The sequence below is a fragment of the Pinus tabuliformis genome, chromosome 9 (assembly GCF_031772625.1).
Source record: "Pinus tabuliformis cultivar Carrire ecotype Pingquan chromosome 9, CPIR1, whole genome shotgun sequence".
NCBI classification, from domain to species: Eukaryota; Viridiplantae; Streptophyta; class Pinopsida; order Pinales; family Pinaceae; genus Pinus; species Pinus tabuliformis.
The window spans coordinates 1,332,985,702-1,333,003,890 of NC_142307.1; positions in this window are offsets into that span (position 1 = coordinate 1,332,985,702).

Here is an 18,189-nt window from a genome sequence, read left to right on the forward strand (position 1 = left end):
ATGACATGTGTATTTGTTGTGTTGTACTCTGTGTGTGTATATGTATTGTGTTGTACACCGGGTGTAGGTGTATGAATGTGTTTTGTTGTACACCAAGTGTAGGTGTATGTATTGTGTTGTGATATGCACTGGATGTAGGTGTATGTGTTGTGTCATATGATGAATGTAGGTGTATGTATTGTGTTGTGATGTAAACTAGATGTAGGTGTATGTGTTGTGTTGTATGATGAATGTAAGTGTATGTATTGTGTGGTGGTGTACGTTGTGTGTGGATGTATGTGTTATGATGTACATTGTGTATATGTATGTGATTGAAGAAAAGAAAAAGGCATTGGCTGTTTGTTGGGTGAGGCAACCGATCTGGTGTGTGTACGAAAAGGACAAAGGCATAAGAAAAAGACCGAATGAAGGATAAGTATCGATTTTTATTTCAGTTTTATTATGCATGTGATCTATGATTCATATTTATGGTGGTTACATGTGATCTATGATTATGGTTTATGATGATTAAATGTGATTCATGATTTTGATCTACAATGGTTGTGTTTTGAGCTAACTGGATGTGATATGTTTATACATGATGATTTGATCAAAGAGCTATCTTGACTTGTTGTGTCAGGAAGTAAACGGGATTGCAAGTGTACCTTGTTGAAGAGCTACCAATAACATATGATTTGAAGTTATTTCAATCATTTTGAGTCTAATGGAACTTATGTGCTTAGTACAGGAAAGCATGGAAAATCCTTGTTTGGGTGGTTGAAACTAACTACAAGATTTAGCAGCAGCGGTGAAAGAAATTGGAACAAGTAGAAATATGTTGGTAAAGCACTTAAGGAGTAGGGTCATTGTGGGGCACTGGTACCCATAGTGTCCATTGATTTCCATGATCATGCTATGACTGGTATGATGATTGTAACACCATCCTCCCACATCTACCCAAGCAACCGACCATCTAGCGTAAACATGTGACGAGATGCCACTATGATAAGACTGAACCTCCTAAGTAACCTTAATCAAATGGAGTCGACAAAACAAGACCTTACAGACCTCCCTCAGATCTTTCACTTTCCTTTTCTCCTAATTTCCTTTATTTTCATAAATAAATGTGCCAAAATTCCTTTCCAAAGCCTTAGCCATTACCTTTGCCAATTTCCCTTAGCCATAATAAACTGAATGAACACCCCCTAGGATGTCTTACCTAACATTCAGTGTGGAATACGTGTCCCATCATCCATGGTATTATATATATTTACATGGAATTTTCACTAGGGTTGTTACAATGGTTTTGAGGCAGGGATATGCCTTGGTTTTCATACCTTCCAATGTGATGAAACTTCTCCAAGGGATGGGTCACCTAAGGGAATGTGTAGCAGAGAAGGGGATGCCTGCGAAACTTGGAAGGTGTGTGACTGCACGAAAGGGGGTGACTGGATTTCCCGAGGGACTGTGTAGAAGAGAAGAGTAGGTCAGGGGATGGATTTTTTTTGGTCCTTAGAATTTCCATATGAAATCAAATGCATATTAGGAGTGTGCCCTGGAACAATGAGCTAGTAATTGTTCACTAAGAGGATAAGTGGCACGGGATTGCAGCATTGGACATTGGATGCAGCTTTGACTTTGGCAGTGGATTCTAGACTTCTTGGGAAGGAGGTGAATCTTGGTATTACTTTGAGGGTGAAGGTGTGAGCCTCTAGATTCCTTTGTTACTGATATGGGAATCGTATCCTTTTATTTACTGGTTGAAGCAAAGTTGCATGATTATATGTGGTTGTAAATACCACCGTGAGCTATGTTATAAAGCTTCAATAAGCGATATGGATGTCATGTCATTATGGTTTTCATGTTGTTATGCTTCTCATTTTGGTTTGCTTCTTAGTAGGATGATCAGTGTAAATACTACAACGAGCTAAGATATAAAGCTCCATAAGTAGTATGTTTTGCTTTTCCGGGGTCTTGCTGGTTGTAGGTGTCGTTGAACATCGAGGACAGTGTTCCCCCAAGGGGGAGGGTTCTGTAACATCCCTGGTAAAAAACCCATGTAATAAAGTTAATAAAGAAAAAAATATATAAGACCAAGGTCATGGGGCATGTATTCCAATCTGAATGGTGGGAAAAACATCCTAGTGGGTGTTCATTTCGGTCATTAATTGGCATTTTATTTATGAAAATAATGGAAAATAGGAGGAAAGGAAGGTGAAAGGTCACATGTTGCATGTGAGAAGGAAAATGAAGGAAAATAATGTAAAATTAATAAAATAGAAGCCTCATTGATAAAAAATCTTCTGAGGATCATTTCATGGCTTTTGTGAGTGTTAGCTTTTGTCAATTCAGTTTTGGAGCTCGCATTCTATTCTCTCACTCTCATACTCTTGGACACTTAGAGTTTTCTTGGAGCACTCTTGGAGGAGCATGTCATACTTTGTATTTGAATAAATAAGGCAAAGGAAAGCAAGAAAGTGCAAGGGAACAAGTGGATCGACAGCTACAATTGGATTACTTGTCGATATCGAGTTGCATGTATGGTTTCCTTTGTAGTTTTAACATGCATGGTACATGCATGTGGTTTCTTGGTTATGAGTTGTCATTGGCATGGAGGATTGCTTGGATTGACAGTGGTTTTGCCTAGCCTTTCCACTTCCTAGATAGCCATGGTGTTGTGGGTTTTGTCTTTGTTTTCTTGTTGATTCTTATGTTCCTCATGGTTGTGGGTTGATTTACTAGTTCCTAGAGCCTTGGTTTGACAAACGTTTTGGAAGCCCTATAACAACTTGGGTTGAGATACTAGTCCTGGAAGCCTTGGTTAGACAAATTCTCTCGAGCCCTTGGTGGGTTGAGTTACTAGTCCTGGAAACCCTAGCTGGACAAACGCTCTGGAGCCCGGCAGCAGTTGTGGGTTTAGTTACTAGTCCTGGAAGCCTTGGTTGGAACAAATTCTCTGGAGCCCTAGATAGCTTGGATAGAGACCTATATGGTGATGGTTATTGATGTCCGACAGTGAGGTGGAATCACTAGTTGAGGGTTGAGGTGGTTTGGCCTCATGAAACCTGGTTTGATTTTCTTGGTTTATTCCATGAGATCCCACATTCATGCTTGGAATATGGCATGAGGGTGACTAGTTGAAAGAAATATTTGGTTCAGCGTAATCTATAGTCAGGTTGTGCGTGGAAATCCCTCACTTGGTCGGAATTTTCATATATTAATAAAATATTTTTCTATTGTGATGTATGAGCATATGTATTGGTTATGATGATGGCATTACGGTTGAGTTGCCATGGTTTATATGTTGGTTATATGATGTATATTGTTTATGGATCTTGACATGTTTGATGAATATGTGATTAGTTATCGAATGCATGACCTAATAGATGTTATTGCAACTAATATGAGAGAGCATTAGACCTTCTTGATGATTCTCATATAAGTATGAGACCCCTACGTTCATATGTGTATTTATGACTTGTAGATTTCATGTACGTGATATGTTTGACGGAATGAATGTCATGGATAGGCATTTTTAGGTCAATTTAGTGTCTAAGATTTGTATCGAATGCTTTGTCCTTGTGTCATTCATGGTTCTGGAAAGTTTCATTAAGTTCTAGGTAGAGGTCTGGATCCTAGCTTGAAAAAGTGGCTTAAATCTCGTGGTCGCAGGCACAAAATTGAATGAAAAAGACTGCAGTCGCTCCCTTGTAGGCATCATGCATGCGACTGGAGGGTTTCAATCAAAATCAGGCAGTATTGTGCCAGTGTCTGGGAGATTAAGGCACTAAAAAGAGGTTTAACTCAGGGTCTGGGTACCTGGAAGGGTGGTTTATCCCTTAGGGGTCTTGTAGCACCTTATAGGGAAGTCATTAAGGTGTTTGTTCTATCAATTCCACTTCCTTAAGGTGATCTAAGAGGTTGAAACATATCATAGTAACTCTTCGTCACATGTTTGCCCCGGTAGGCCAGTAACTTGGGTAAATGTGGGAGGAGGGTGTTACACCCACATAAGGTGTTGGGAAAAATGACACCCAAGGAGAATTTTATAGGGAAGATGCCAAAATTCAATCATTTCAGGATTTTTGGCAATATCATTTATTGTCACATTCCAGTCGAGAAGTGCACCAAGTCAAATTCAGCTACAAAGAAGGGGTATTTCATTTGTTACAACAAAACATCCAAGGACATACAAAATATATATTCTAGGGACTCAAAAGATCATCGTGAGACAAGACATTAAGTTTCAATAGGAGAAAGCCTTAAGGAGATCTCGCAAGTTGCTAGCAGTTGATTAAATTTAGCAAGAATAAGCTCCAAGGGTTGAACAACAATCTCAAGGCTTAGAGAAAAAGTACCAGTACAGTAACTAGTACTTGCACAAGTACAGGTGTTGAGCAGAGTTCACAGCATGTGGATTAGTAACACGATGAGGAGCTTGAAGCTCCACCCACTATAGGTGGAAGAAGGAATCATGAGGTGCTTTAGACATTGAGAGATGCACATGAGTTTGTAGGAGATCCTAGATCGAGCGCCAGGGACAAGAGACCACTAGAGAGATATTCCAGTTACAAGGCTTTGATGAGTCAGGTCTTTGATAGTGAGCCTTCGAGCTATGAAGAGGCTACACAACACCAGGTCTGGAAAGATTTTATAGTGGAGCAGTAAAATGCCATCATGCATAACAATGTTTGGGAGGTGGTTCCTAGACCATTGGATAGGACAGTGGTTGTTTCTTGTTGGATCTACAAGATCAAGCACATTGTATATGGAAACGTTGAAAAAATAAAAGCCAGATTCATGACCAAGGGTTTCTCTCAAAAAGAGGGAATAAACTATGATGAGATGTTTGCTCTCATTTCCAGGTATACTTCCATTAGAGTCGTGATCTCACTTGCAACACAAATGGGATGGCAGATTCATCACATGGATCTCAAGACGAAATTCTTGAATCGAGTCATAGAAGAGGAGATGTACATTGAACAATCATAGGGTTTTGAGATGCATGGGAGGGAAACCAATGTATGCATGTTGAAGAGAGCACCATATGGACTCAAGCAAGCTCCTAGAGCATGGTAGGGTCAGGTTGACAACAACTTGCAGGAGATGGGCTTCAATAAGGGTGAGGCATATTCGAACCTTTATTATCTTATGGTTGGAGGTGAACCGTTGATTCTCATGATATATGTGGATGATCTATTTTTTACTGGGCCACTAGGGCTCATATAAGACTGCAAGAGGGACTTAGCAGCATAGTTAGAGATGAAGGACTTGGGTTCGATGCACTATTTTCTAGGAATCGAGGTGTGGCAGATGGATGGGGAAATATTACTTGGTTAAGTGAGATTTACTTTGGAGATATTGAAGAAATTTAGGATGCTGTAATGTAGACCCATGTCTACACCTGTGATAACCAATTGAAAGAATATTGATGCATTGAAGCAGGAAGCAGTAGACTCCACCTTATATACACAACTTATTTGCCCTCCCATGTATTTGGTCAACACTAGGCGAAATATTGGCTTTGTGGTCAACACTCTTAGTCAATTCATGATGAAGCCAAAGGGAGTGCATTGGAAAATGATGAATCATGTGTTGCGATATATACGAGGTACAACTGAGTATGGGTTGAGACTTACTCAAGGTGATGGTGTCAAGTTGACAGGATATACAAATGCATACTGGGTAGGTAATGCAGTGGATCGGAAAAGCACTTCAGGGTGTTGCTTTAGCATGGGAACAAGGTTTGTCTCTTAGTACAACAAGAAGTAGAATTTTGTAGCATTAAGCTCCACAGAAATAGAGTACATGGAAAAAAGCATGGAATGTGAGGCCATATGGCTTCAAAATCTACTATTGGAAATGTTTGGGGAGAGGGTGGAGAGAACCATTATCCACTGTGATAATCAGATTTTCATCAAGCTATCTGAGAATCCAATATTTCATGATAGATCAAAACACATTGACATTAGATACCATTTCATCAGGTATTGTGTACAACATGGATCAATTCGACTATAATACGTGCCTACATATCAACAAGTGGCAGGCATCCTAATGAAGGCCTTGAATAAAGGAAAGTTTGTTTTCTTCAGGGATAGGATGGGTGTTATGGAGAACACCTTCCTCGCTAAGAGGGAGAGTTAATTATTATAGATCGAACATGTGTTTTAGCCTTGAGGCTTGGAACACATAAGGTATAATTATCCCCAAACGCATGTAATTTTTCCTAAGTTTCACATAGGGAAAATATCTCAATTATGTCAATTAGTGATTTTTAAATATTTCCTAAGTCTAAACTTACGGAAAGTGGATGACTAATTGACATTAATTGAGATAAGGTCGATTTACCTCTAGAAGCTTGTAGAAAATTTCTAAGTTGATCTTAGCCATCGATTGGATCAAGTGAACTTCTAATCATGGCCATTCATTTGTGAATTGTTGGAAATAATACTGAGAGGGGGGGTGAATAAGTATTATCAAGCCAAATATTTCCTTTTTAAATTCCAGAAGATATACGCTACTTCAGTTAATAAAAACCGCGTATATGCGCAACTACAGATAAAGAAACCCGCGTATATCAAGCAGACTTATAATTTGAATTATCTTTCAGAGGTCAGTTATTAATCTGTGATTCAGATGCATATAAACAGTATCAGAAACAGTGAAACAGAGCAGAAAACAGTCACACCCAAGAACACAAGATATAAGGAGGAAACCCAATGTGGGTGAAAACCCCCTGCTGCAATTCGTCTCTATCTTCTTTTTAATTAGAAACTTCTCTTACAATGTCTTGTACTGGTGCAGACTTTACCAGTACGCAGGCCGCAACCTAGAGAGAGATATAGCTCTCTCTCGTTTTCCAGCTTTCCTGGAAGGGAGCTCCAACCCCCTTAGTTCTTGTACTAGCTTGAGATACTAGTACGCAGGCTCCTACCTGCAGAAAGCTGCAACCTTCTCTTTGCTTTCAGGGACCTCGTTTCATTAATTTTCAGACTGGATCCACAAGTAACATCAATCAAACATCAAGAATTTCTGCATAACCCAAACTCCTTTTCACCAATCAAAAGCTGAAACAAATAAGCACTTCTCTGACCACTGAACCCAAAACACAGTAACTGTAATCAAACACCAATTCTGAACCCAGAGCACTGCAGCAATAAAACAGAAGCAGCTAGAACATAAATCAAGATATATACGCTACTTCACTGTTCATCAACCTGCGAGTATACGCTTCTGTATCACAACAAACCTGCGTATACACGTATTTCATTCACAGAAAACGTGTGTATACGCACCTTCAATTCACTGAACCTGCGTACAGATCTATAAAGGATAATTTATTCTTTTCAGACATTAGTTAGCCCAGATTTATAGATCAAGAGTGCGCCACATATAACAGATCAAAATCATACAGAGATACCAATGTTCAAGCCTTGAGATTTAGATCCATCAATAGTCCTTATCCTTCTTGCGCTCAGGTTCCTCCTTTATTCAGATCTAGATCTGCACCATAACCCGATCACCAGTATTCCAGATCTATCACGATATCAGATATTCAATAATTCAGATAATACCTTGCCACATGATCTCCTTCCTCTTTTATAGTTATAGGCCTTGCACAATACCACGGGCCAAAACCATAATAAACAATACCAAGGGCCCAAAACCTGGGGTCAACTCTTCTGACGAGATACAATGGTCCACAACCATGGGTTCAAATTCCAAGGACTAACAACCACGGACCAAAAGTAAGTTTCCCACCATGTACGCGCTTTTATGTGCATAAAAGTGCGTGTATACGCATTCGCGACTTCGGAACGTATAACCCGCGTGTATACGCGTCTTCTTCAAGGTGTACCTGCGTATACAAGATTTCCTTCATTCTGAGCACCTGAACTGAGATCTGACACCAAAGAGAGTTGCCATCAAGGACAACACCTGTGCCATAGCACCACACCTATGCTAAAATACCAACAATGAATGAGATATTATAAAGGGAATCGATGGGTGGCTTTGGAGACACATCGAGTGAGTGATTTTTAATGAAGACACTGAGAGGGTTTCAGTAGCAATGATTGGGAAAATATTTTCCATAGGTTTCTGGTATCAAAACGTTTTATAGGAGGCCGAGCTTTTCCAATGAAGCCATGAGCTTCAAGAGGAGGCCTAGTTGCTCAGTAAATTCGCAGGAGTAGAGGCTGAGATTATTTTCGGGACCTAGTGCGAGTCTTCCATAGGCTAGTGTGAGTTTTATAAAGGAGGTGCGAATTTTCGGGAGGGAAGATTGAGTTTACTAGAAGGTAGATCGAGCTTCCAGAGAGAAGTGCGAGTTTGTTAGAAGACAATGTGAATTTCCAAAGTTCTAGTTCTAGTGCGAGTTGCTAGAGACAATGTGAATTGCATAAAGGGAAGTCGGGGGGTTCTCTAGGTTGATTTGATTAGTAAAATTGAATATAAAATATTGCCAAAGCATTGTTAGTGTCAGGAAAGCAATTATAATTTCTCAATAGCAGATTTTGCTAAAGTTAATAATATAAACCCTCGGGGCTCAAAATTGGTTTTCCCCCAAATTGGGGTTTTTTTAGGGATGTTTGTCCAAAAATACTTTTGTAAATTGTGTGATTGGTTTCTCATGTATTTTTCTGCAATTTTATTTTTTTGAATGGTGTTGTTACTAATATTATTCATTATCCAACAGAATAATTAATTTGTCATGAACAAGTAATAGGAAATAAATAATTGGGTTAATAGAACCTTATGGGTAGCTATAAATTTCACAAACAATAGCGTGATGATGTGAAGATGGATATTATGGACTAGAACTATGTAAACAATGGAATTCAATAGGAGGAAACTTATGGACAATTGGGCACCATACAATATTGTTACATGTTTTTTAAAGTATGCTTGTTAATACGAATCTTTGTATGAGTATATACGTATAGTAGCTTTCATGAATCACATAGTCTGGAAATTTCAAATTTGAGAATTAGCCCCATTTAAGGGATTTTAGTTGTATAATTTTATTATATGTATTCACATGTTAGAAAATAGGTTACTAAAATAGCCTAAAAGTAACAAGAGAAGAAGCTCCACAACTTGAGAAATAGGTATAAGAATGCAATATAATCCTCTACAGTGGGGAAAACTCCTTTTACTGTAGAACACATGTGAAATAATTATATGAGCTAATTCTAAAATTATGTCTCCTTAGTGTATGTGTGTGGGGGGGGGTGAGAGAGAAAGGAGACAAGGCGTACAATTACAATTGAAGAGTCTAGCTGACAATAGTAATGTAACAATAGAAATAAAACTCATTATATAGGGATTTATATGGGGCTTTGTCTAGGGATTAACATGCCCCTACCATTCAAACAAGTGTTGTCCTCGACATTTGAATAATTGTGGGTGTTTCTACATTAATAACTCATCTTCCCACGTCACTTCTTCTACTATTAGGCTTTTCCACTTGATGAGGTTTTTTAAGCAAGAAACTTGGAAAACTAGATATACACATGAATGTGAAGGACACTCCAATTTTGAAAGCCATGCTTCCAATTATTTAAAACACCTTATAGGGACCATAATACATGGGTCCTAATTTATCGCCCTTCCTTTGTTGCTTAAAAGACATACATGTGTATGGTTGTAGCCTCGAAAACCTAATCCCCCACTTCAAATTCCATTCCATTGTGATGTTAATATGCTTGTTATGTAATCCTATTTTATTCTATAACCAAGTTGTCCTTTAGTAGTTTGAGAACCTCTTGTTGATGCCTTTTGTGTTCCTCCAATGTTTTAACCTTTGCATTCCCTTACAAGGTTGATGTGATGGATGGAGGATGATATCCATAAATTTCCATAAATGGGAACATTTTTTACGAAGTATGGAATGATGTGTTGTACCACCATTCCACCAACACCAACCACTTAACCCATTGTGTCTATTTATCATATTCAAAGCAACAAAGATATCCTTCTAGATATTTTTTCACAATCTCAATGTGTATGTCAAACTAAGGATGGTAACATGAGTTGTGAACCAATTGAGTACCTAAACGAGAAAAAAATAAATCAAAAATTTATAGTGAAAATTAGATCTCTATCACTTACAATAATCTTGGAGATTCCATGTAGCTTTTGAACTATTTCCATGAATGTTATGGATACAACAATGTAAACTTTGAAACGGGAACTGATACTGTTACCCGTTTTGTAGAGATAGCAAAAAAGTGACCTGATTTTGAAAATGGGTGATACAGAACACACATATTTTTTTTAGAGCATAGTTTTTGGCACTTTAATTTTTTTTATGTACATTGCATTTTAGAATGGTAGTGATTTTCATGCTGATTTAAAAAAGTGGTAATTCTGTGTTAGACCCTTTTTTTAAAAGACCTATTTTTTTTACTTTAAATTTTCTAATGTATGAAATGTAAATAATTATTTTGTAAATTTAATAATTTTTTAAGTGGTCGTTTTCTTCATATTTTCTTGTTTTTATTTTAATTTTAATTTTTTTGTAGTGAAGTTTTTATTGTTTTGCATTTTTAAATTAGAAGGTCGATATTTTGAATTTTCAATATTCTACATATTTATACATCCTTAATTAATTTTTCAATCCACATGAAATAATTGTTTCTAAAAAACAATATTTTTTAACAATGGACATAAAAAGAACCATTTTTAATATAAATATAACTAAAAAACTACACGTTTTGATAATTTTTTGCTAGCATTGACATGTCAAAATCACAATTTTTATATGAAAATTTTAACTAAAAATGGTTAAGTAATAGTTTTTTTTTATAAATTTCATGTCAAAAAAATAATAATCATTTTTTCTTCAAAAAATAATGATTAACTTAAAAATTAATGCGAAAATCACATATTACAAATATTGAACGCATAACAGTATCAGTTCCTATAATCAGAATAGAATAACCACCGCCCGACTGTCCATGGGGGTACCGCCCGGCCAACCCCACGGGCGGCCGAGTGCTCGGAATCGGATAGTCATCGCCTAGCCACCCGTGGGGGTGGCCGAGCGGTGGCCATCTGATTCTCAGAATCAGATGGCCACCGCTCGGCCACCCGTGGGTGGCCGAGCGGTGGCTATCCGATTCCGAGAATCAGATAGCCACCCCCATGGGAAACCGGGCGATGGCTATTCGATTCCGAGAATTGGATAGCCACCCCCACGAGCATCCGGGCAATGGCTATTCGATTCTGAGAATTGGATAGCCACCCCCACGGGCAGTGGAGCGATGGCTATTCGATTTCGAGAATCAGATAACCACCCTCATCGGCTGTCAGGCGGTGGCTATCCGATTCTCAGAATCGGATAACCACCCCCTGACCGCCCTTGAGGTGGATATCCGATTCTGAGAATCAGATAACCACCACCCGGCCACCCACCCCCTGACCGCCCTTGAGGTGGATATCCAATTCTGAGAATCAGATAACCACCACCCAGCCACCCCCACAGGTGGCTGAGTGGTGGCTATCCGATTCTCGGAATCGAATAGCCACCGCCCAACTGCCTGTGGGGGTGGTCGGGAAGTGGCTATCCGATTCTCGGAATCGAATAGCCACCGCCTGGCCATCCGTGGGGGCGGTGGCTAATAAAATTGTTTTTTTTAAATAAAAAATAAATTTTGTTAAATATGTTTATTGTATGTGTGTGTGTGTGTATATATATATATATATATATATATATTTGTAAAATAGATATATTTTAAATATTTTAAATGTTATTTTAAAAAATATCAAAAATATATTTAGCTTTTTTAATTTTAATGTTTTTTTGAAAATGATGTTTAATTTGAAAATATGTATTTTTTAAAAATTTAATTGTTTTTCGGGTTTTTATTTTATTTTTAATTTCAACATATTTTTGTTTTTTAGGGTTTTTTGAAAATGTTTTTAATCTTAATTTTTGTAGTTTTTTAATTTTTTTTTCTTTTTTTTTTGTTATTTTTCTATTTTTTTTAATCTAGTTTTTTTTTAATTTTATTTTATTTTTTCAGTTTTTCTTAATGGTTTTTTAAAATTTCCTATTTTTACTTAATTTTATAGTTATTTTATTTTTTTCCAAATTTTTTTATGGTTTACCACATTAAAAAAAAATGTTGTTTTTTAGAAAATATGTTTTTCTTATTATTTATTTCTTTAAAATAAATTAATTTTTTAATTCTTATATTTTATAGGTTAATTTTGTTTTTTTTTTGTTATATGTTCTGTTTTTAATATATATTTTTATTTACGTTTTGGTATTTTTTTTTTAACTTTTTTTTTGTGTTTTTTTCATTGTTTTTATTTTTGTTTTTATTTTTATTTTTATGTTTTCATTATTTTTTTGAAATTTTGATGTTTTTCGGAGTCATAACAAAATCTTTTACACCATTATTTCAAAATGTTGAAAATTTACCCAAAAAAAAAAAATGTTATTCGAACATCAACACTTTTTGTTTTGAGGGTGTTTTTTGCACATAAAAATTCGGTTTTAGTGGCATTTTTTTAAATGTTGAAAATTAACCCTAAAAAAAAAAAAAAAACCATCGTTCCATTATTAGCACTTTTCATTTTCAGGTTGGTTTTTGCACAATTTTTACACAAAAAATTTGTTCTCACTGCCATTTTTAAAACATGTTCAAAATTGACCCTAAAAAACAAAAAACCATCGTTCTAGTATACACACTTTTCATTTTTAGCACTGTTTTTCATGTTTTTTCGGGGTTTTTTTGGGCAGAGTTCTCGTTTTGAGTTTATAGTTCCCATTTCAAAGTTTACATTGTTATACTATACTTGATTTAAAGGAGGGAGAAAGAGAGCGAAAATGGGCATAATTTGTCAGTTGATCCACTATTACCATGATAACATTATTTCCTTCAAATTTGGGTAAAACTATAATAAAATATGAAACCTCTTCCCAATATTGACTTGGTATAGCTAATGATTGTAGGAGACCTAGGGTATTTATTGTCTATCCCTTATTCTATTGGAAGACCACACATTCAGCCACAAACTTTTGAACATTGGTTTTTAAGACCTTCCCCAAGAAAAATCCTTGTTGATCTTGGGGTAAGTTTTGAAGAACCTATTGAAGGCTCGAAAATATCTCCATACAACATTATAATGGAGACCACATGGTCGGGAACTTAGAGCAGTTCCTTTTCCGTTGAAATGGTGGTTCTAACTAGTAAAACTAGGTCCAGTTACCTTTTCTCTATCTCCACTAGCTTAAAATATGACTTTCACCTACCAATAAAGAAGAGACATCGGATCAGTCCTCTTGATAATCAAGCAAGAAAGTGATCCTTAAGCTTATTTGGGGCTCAACCAAGCCACAACTAAATTTTTCCTCTTTGAGAGAGGACTTGATGCAAACTAAGATGTAAATGCAAAACTAATCTAAAACATAAAAAACCTATCTCGAACTAGATTGGGGTATACCTCTCCTAATCTGAGAGAAAGTTAACTAAAGCAGGAGGAAGAACTAACATAATTCCTCATGTGATTTTGTATTAATTAAAGGAAGTAGTTCACATTAACTAATACAAGCGAAAATAAAATAAGCATGCAAATTAATAATAAATAGTTATTAATCACCATAGGAATACTTCAATGAATTAAGATTGATTACAATCTCATTCTACCCTACAAAGATAGCTTTAACAAAGTTTCAACAGCAAAAATGTCAATGACACAACAATAGTGCATAATATCAAATAAACATATTACTGTTTAGAATAAATATCAGAAACAAAAATGAAACTTTAACAGTGAGACAATAATCCTACATTCTGGTAATAGTACATAAGAATAAGAATTAATTAAAACCATGTCAAAATTTTATTACCACAGTTCCAAGAGTAGCTTTGACCCTTAATGAAAGTGCTTGTAATAGTGAAAACTCCCTTTATAACAGAGCCATAACTTCTCTATAATCTCTACAATAAAAAGCTTTGTGCTTTGCAATAGTGCGAAAGCACAAATTAAATTATTACAGAGAATCCCCCTATGTGTGGATCGTAGCCCTTCTCTCTGTTGAGGAGATTGTATTTATACAGAGCTTAAGGTGAAATCATGAAAATAACAACAACTCCATGTATCTCTCAACAACTGAGATAGAAATTAAATTAGGTGTCTGCTTCTTGTTGAATCATCAGCCAAATGTAGATCTCCTCTGTTTGATAAAGTGCCCAATTTAGCTTGTTGTTGAGTTCGATTTATTTTCTGTTGATAACCACTAAGTAGATTGGCCGACAAGATGATTCTCTTCACAGTTTTAGTCTTCGTTTAAGCTTTTTCTTCTATCTATTTTGGTTTGGATCTCGACACATGGTTGAGTGGATGTTGATCGAATGATCTATTTGATTCAAAAATCTTGGATTGAACTGTTACTTCCTCCTTATCGACCCTGGGTTCATCCTTGTTTCAAAATACAACAGAGCAATGAGTTCTATTATTAATTTAGACGAAAACCGAATTGAAAACTAAACAAACTTCCCGCAAAACCATTGAAAATAGATTTTTAATTATTATAACAGCGGCCCCATATGGAAGTGACAAGTGGCAAGAACCTAGTGGTATCGGAGAAAGGCTCATCACAACTTTTAAAATGAGACAACACAAAATACTTGCGATATTGGGTAGCTCCGATATGGAGTGGATGTGATATTCCATTAAATTATTTTTTATAAATATATCAAATCTGTAACCAAATCAAAAATCAGAGGATTAAGTCATATCGATGATTTCACATACGTGACATTTCAATAATTATGACTAGACAGGCAGACGCGATATTTCGATTAATCAAGGTTAATACGCATATCAAGTTCAGATATCAGAGTGAATAGCGTGTTAGAGATCGGAGATGGATAATTATCAGAAATCTGAGATTGAAGATGGATGATTATCGGAAGTCGGAGATCAGAGGCACCTGATCATCGCATATCAGAGCTCAGAGGTTTTGAGTGGAGACACATAACAAAACTTCGATAGGGATTCTTCGATATACAGGAGCGGAGGAGAATTATGAGATATGTGGGTATTTCGTCCAATAAACTACAACCACTATTAAATGAGCCCAAGACTTATGATATCGGGGATTTTGAAAGGAAACTTTCGATATTAATAAGTCTCAAGGTTCCGATATGTCATAGCCACTTTATCAAAAGACCACATCTACTTTATAATATAAGCCAAAGACACTTTTTGGAAAATATAGCCACTAATAATAATAATGAAGATCTTGGTCTCGGGGGCTATGTTTTATTAATCTAAGATGTTTTAAACAAAATTTATCTACAAAGTTTATTAACAAACAAACTTAAGCAAACTATAAAAATAAAACAACTGTAAATAAAAGGAAAATTAGTCTTAAAATGAAGTAAACGCACTCAAATCCTACATGCAATGCAAAAATGGTCCCCATAATTTTATTATATGACTAAAAAAAAATGGGGGGTTGTTGAGTACTACAACAAAACCCTAAATTTTCTACTATAGGAGAAGTGTGTGATTCCAAAAGAACCTTTTGTTTGAGTGGGGAATTCTTACATAAATATAAGTGGTCTTAATACCACAACAAATCATTCTTCCATACAAATTTATTTAACACATTTGTGTCATATTGTAATTTATGAATGACCTTGCATACTATTTATTCTTACTTCCATTCTATCCATCCTTTTTCCACTCAGTCAGATTGCAGAATGGAGATAGCACATACTACACCCTTTGTTTCTTCTTCTTTCGTTGAAATGCCACCATATTATGCTTTCCTTTTTTGCAGATAATTTCATATTCATAACCTAGAATTTTTGTAACCCATTTTTATTGCTCTATCACAACCTCCTAAACCACATCATCCCACCATAGATCCATTGCCACTAGACCCAATAAACAATCATTTTAATAACTTGTTCATGAGCCCTGTTCAATTGATCCTATATTTGTTATTCATGGACCATCCAAGAATATATTATCATATATATTATTTGTAAGTTGAAGCAATTATTTCAAATTTTAAAAAAGAACCATATGGAAATTTTGGTGTTTGTCCTGGTTTGCCACCAGGGAAACCAAACCAATGATAGAACCATAGTGTTAAAATTCATCAGAATTACCAAAATATTGTACTAGAAGTCCAGATATCATGAACTAAATTCTAACCTAAAATAAAAGGCAAAACATATGCAACTACGAAGACTTTACTGAAAATAACTTGTCATTTGGATTAAGAAGAATCTAAGGCGTCCACAATGATTATCTCTTTACTAATACTGGGAGAGCTTCCGGGGTCCAGGGGAATACCCAAGTGAACTTCAACCCACGGCAACTTGTTGTTTAGATTCTTCATGGTAAGTTGTAGCTCTTCTAAAGTTAAGAGGATCTCCTCCTTGGCTTCATTTCATTCAAGTAAGACTCAGCCAAGGAGGATATTAAGATGCTAATATATATCAACAATGTGCATGTATTGATTTTAGATCCCTTTGGTGTGTCCAATATTAGGTTCCCAATAAGAAATCTCCATCAACACCTTGAATTTTGTTAAGCATTCTCTATCCCTAGTAATTTCATGTTCTAACTGCGAAATTTTCTCTTGGATTTTCTTAGGAAGATTGACCCAATACCTTTGATTCAAGATATTTTCCTTTTGTTGGGCACGAGAACCACCTTGTTCCTGAAAATATGTTTCCCCCAACTTGCTTCAAGCATATTAATGTGACATTGTGGACGAAGACCACCAATGGACGGGGACCTACAAGGGTGTGATCTCCTTGAATGACCCAAGAGAAGGAATGCGAGGGACAATATAGAGGTTGGTAGGGGAAATAAGGAAAGTGGAAAGGAGGGGCTTGAAGCAGTGAGAGAATTCTCAGAAAGACTATGAAGCAGAAGGAATTGTTGTAGTGATATGAACTTTGGTTTACTGAGAGATCCAAAAGATGGACCAAAGACTAATGAGAAGTCCTTACTATGAGCAAGTAGAACAAAAATGGCTAGTCCCAAAGGATGCATGGAGGAGAGGTTCAAACAGTAGAGCAAAAATACAAGGATTATGAAACAGTGGGGAATGCCCTAAGAGAAATTGGTTGAGGAATGAAACCATGACAACTTCTTGGACTCCAAATAATGAACAAAGCTAATATATGGATAAAAAGTGAAGATAAATTCCAACCTAGAGTGAGCCAAGTGTAAGAGCAATCTTTGGATGTTGTGTAGAATTAAAGAGTGAGTTGTAATAAAAGGAACCCAATACAAAGAAATATATAGGATACTTGGATAGCATGGTTCAAATAACTAAACAAAAGAAGAAGCACAAATCCATGAAAATCGATAATGCACTTCCTACCAAGCCATGTACTCTAATAATTCCATGTGTGTGCGGTGTAATTTACCTCTTCCTAGCATGAATATCCATTCTAGCTTGAAACGAATATTGTGTGGGGAAGGTTGGCAAGGACTAGACATACTAGCGGAAAGGACCTCCCATTTCTACAAATCATTAAAATGGAAATCTCCACTCGCTTCACAACATTAAATTGATTATAATCCTAACGTTAAACCACATGACCACCTTAGTTGGAAATACGAAGTTGTGTAGGGTAGTTATAACTGTAGAAATTTTGAATAATATGACACATATTCACAGAGATTATCCTGATTATACACTTATAAGCATAACATGCATAATACATAACCTCCTCTACGTTGATCATCAATTTACAGAAGCAGAAACATTCACAGGCGTACATAGAAGCATCAATCACACATATCAACATAGTATTTTCCCAAGGAAAGCATCTCGCTAAAAACCCCAACTATCTGTATATTATAGTGATTGAATCATGTAACAATACATAGTAAAATACTCCTTACAAGTACACAGTACTATCTCCACATGCTACACACAATACAGCTCAGATCTGATCTCCAAATCTACCCCGCTGCTTGCCTGCCTCCACAGCTCAATACCTGCTCAAGAATGAATGAGAATGGTTTACCAAACTCGTATTTAACCTCCAAAGAATCACTCACACTGGGAAAGACGTGAGCAGATGCTATAATACTTGGTATTGGCCAATTCATTGGCATACTCAATCCCTTTGATTGTGCAAATCATCATGCACAACTATAGTCATAACTGATGGCAATCTGATCCTCTAACACCTGTCCCTCCTGAATTGAACATGC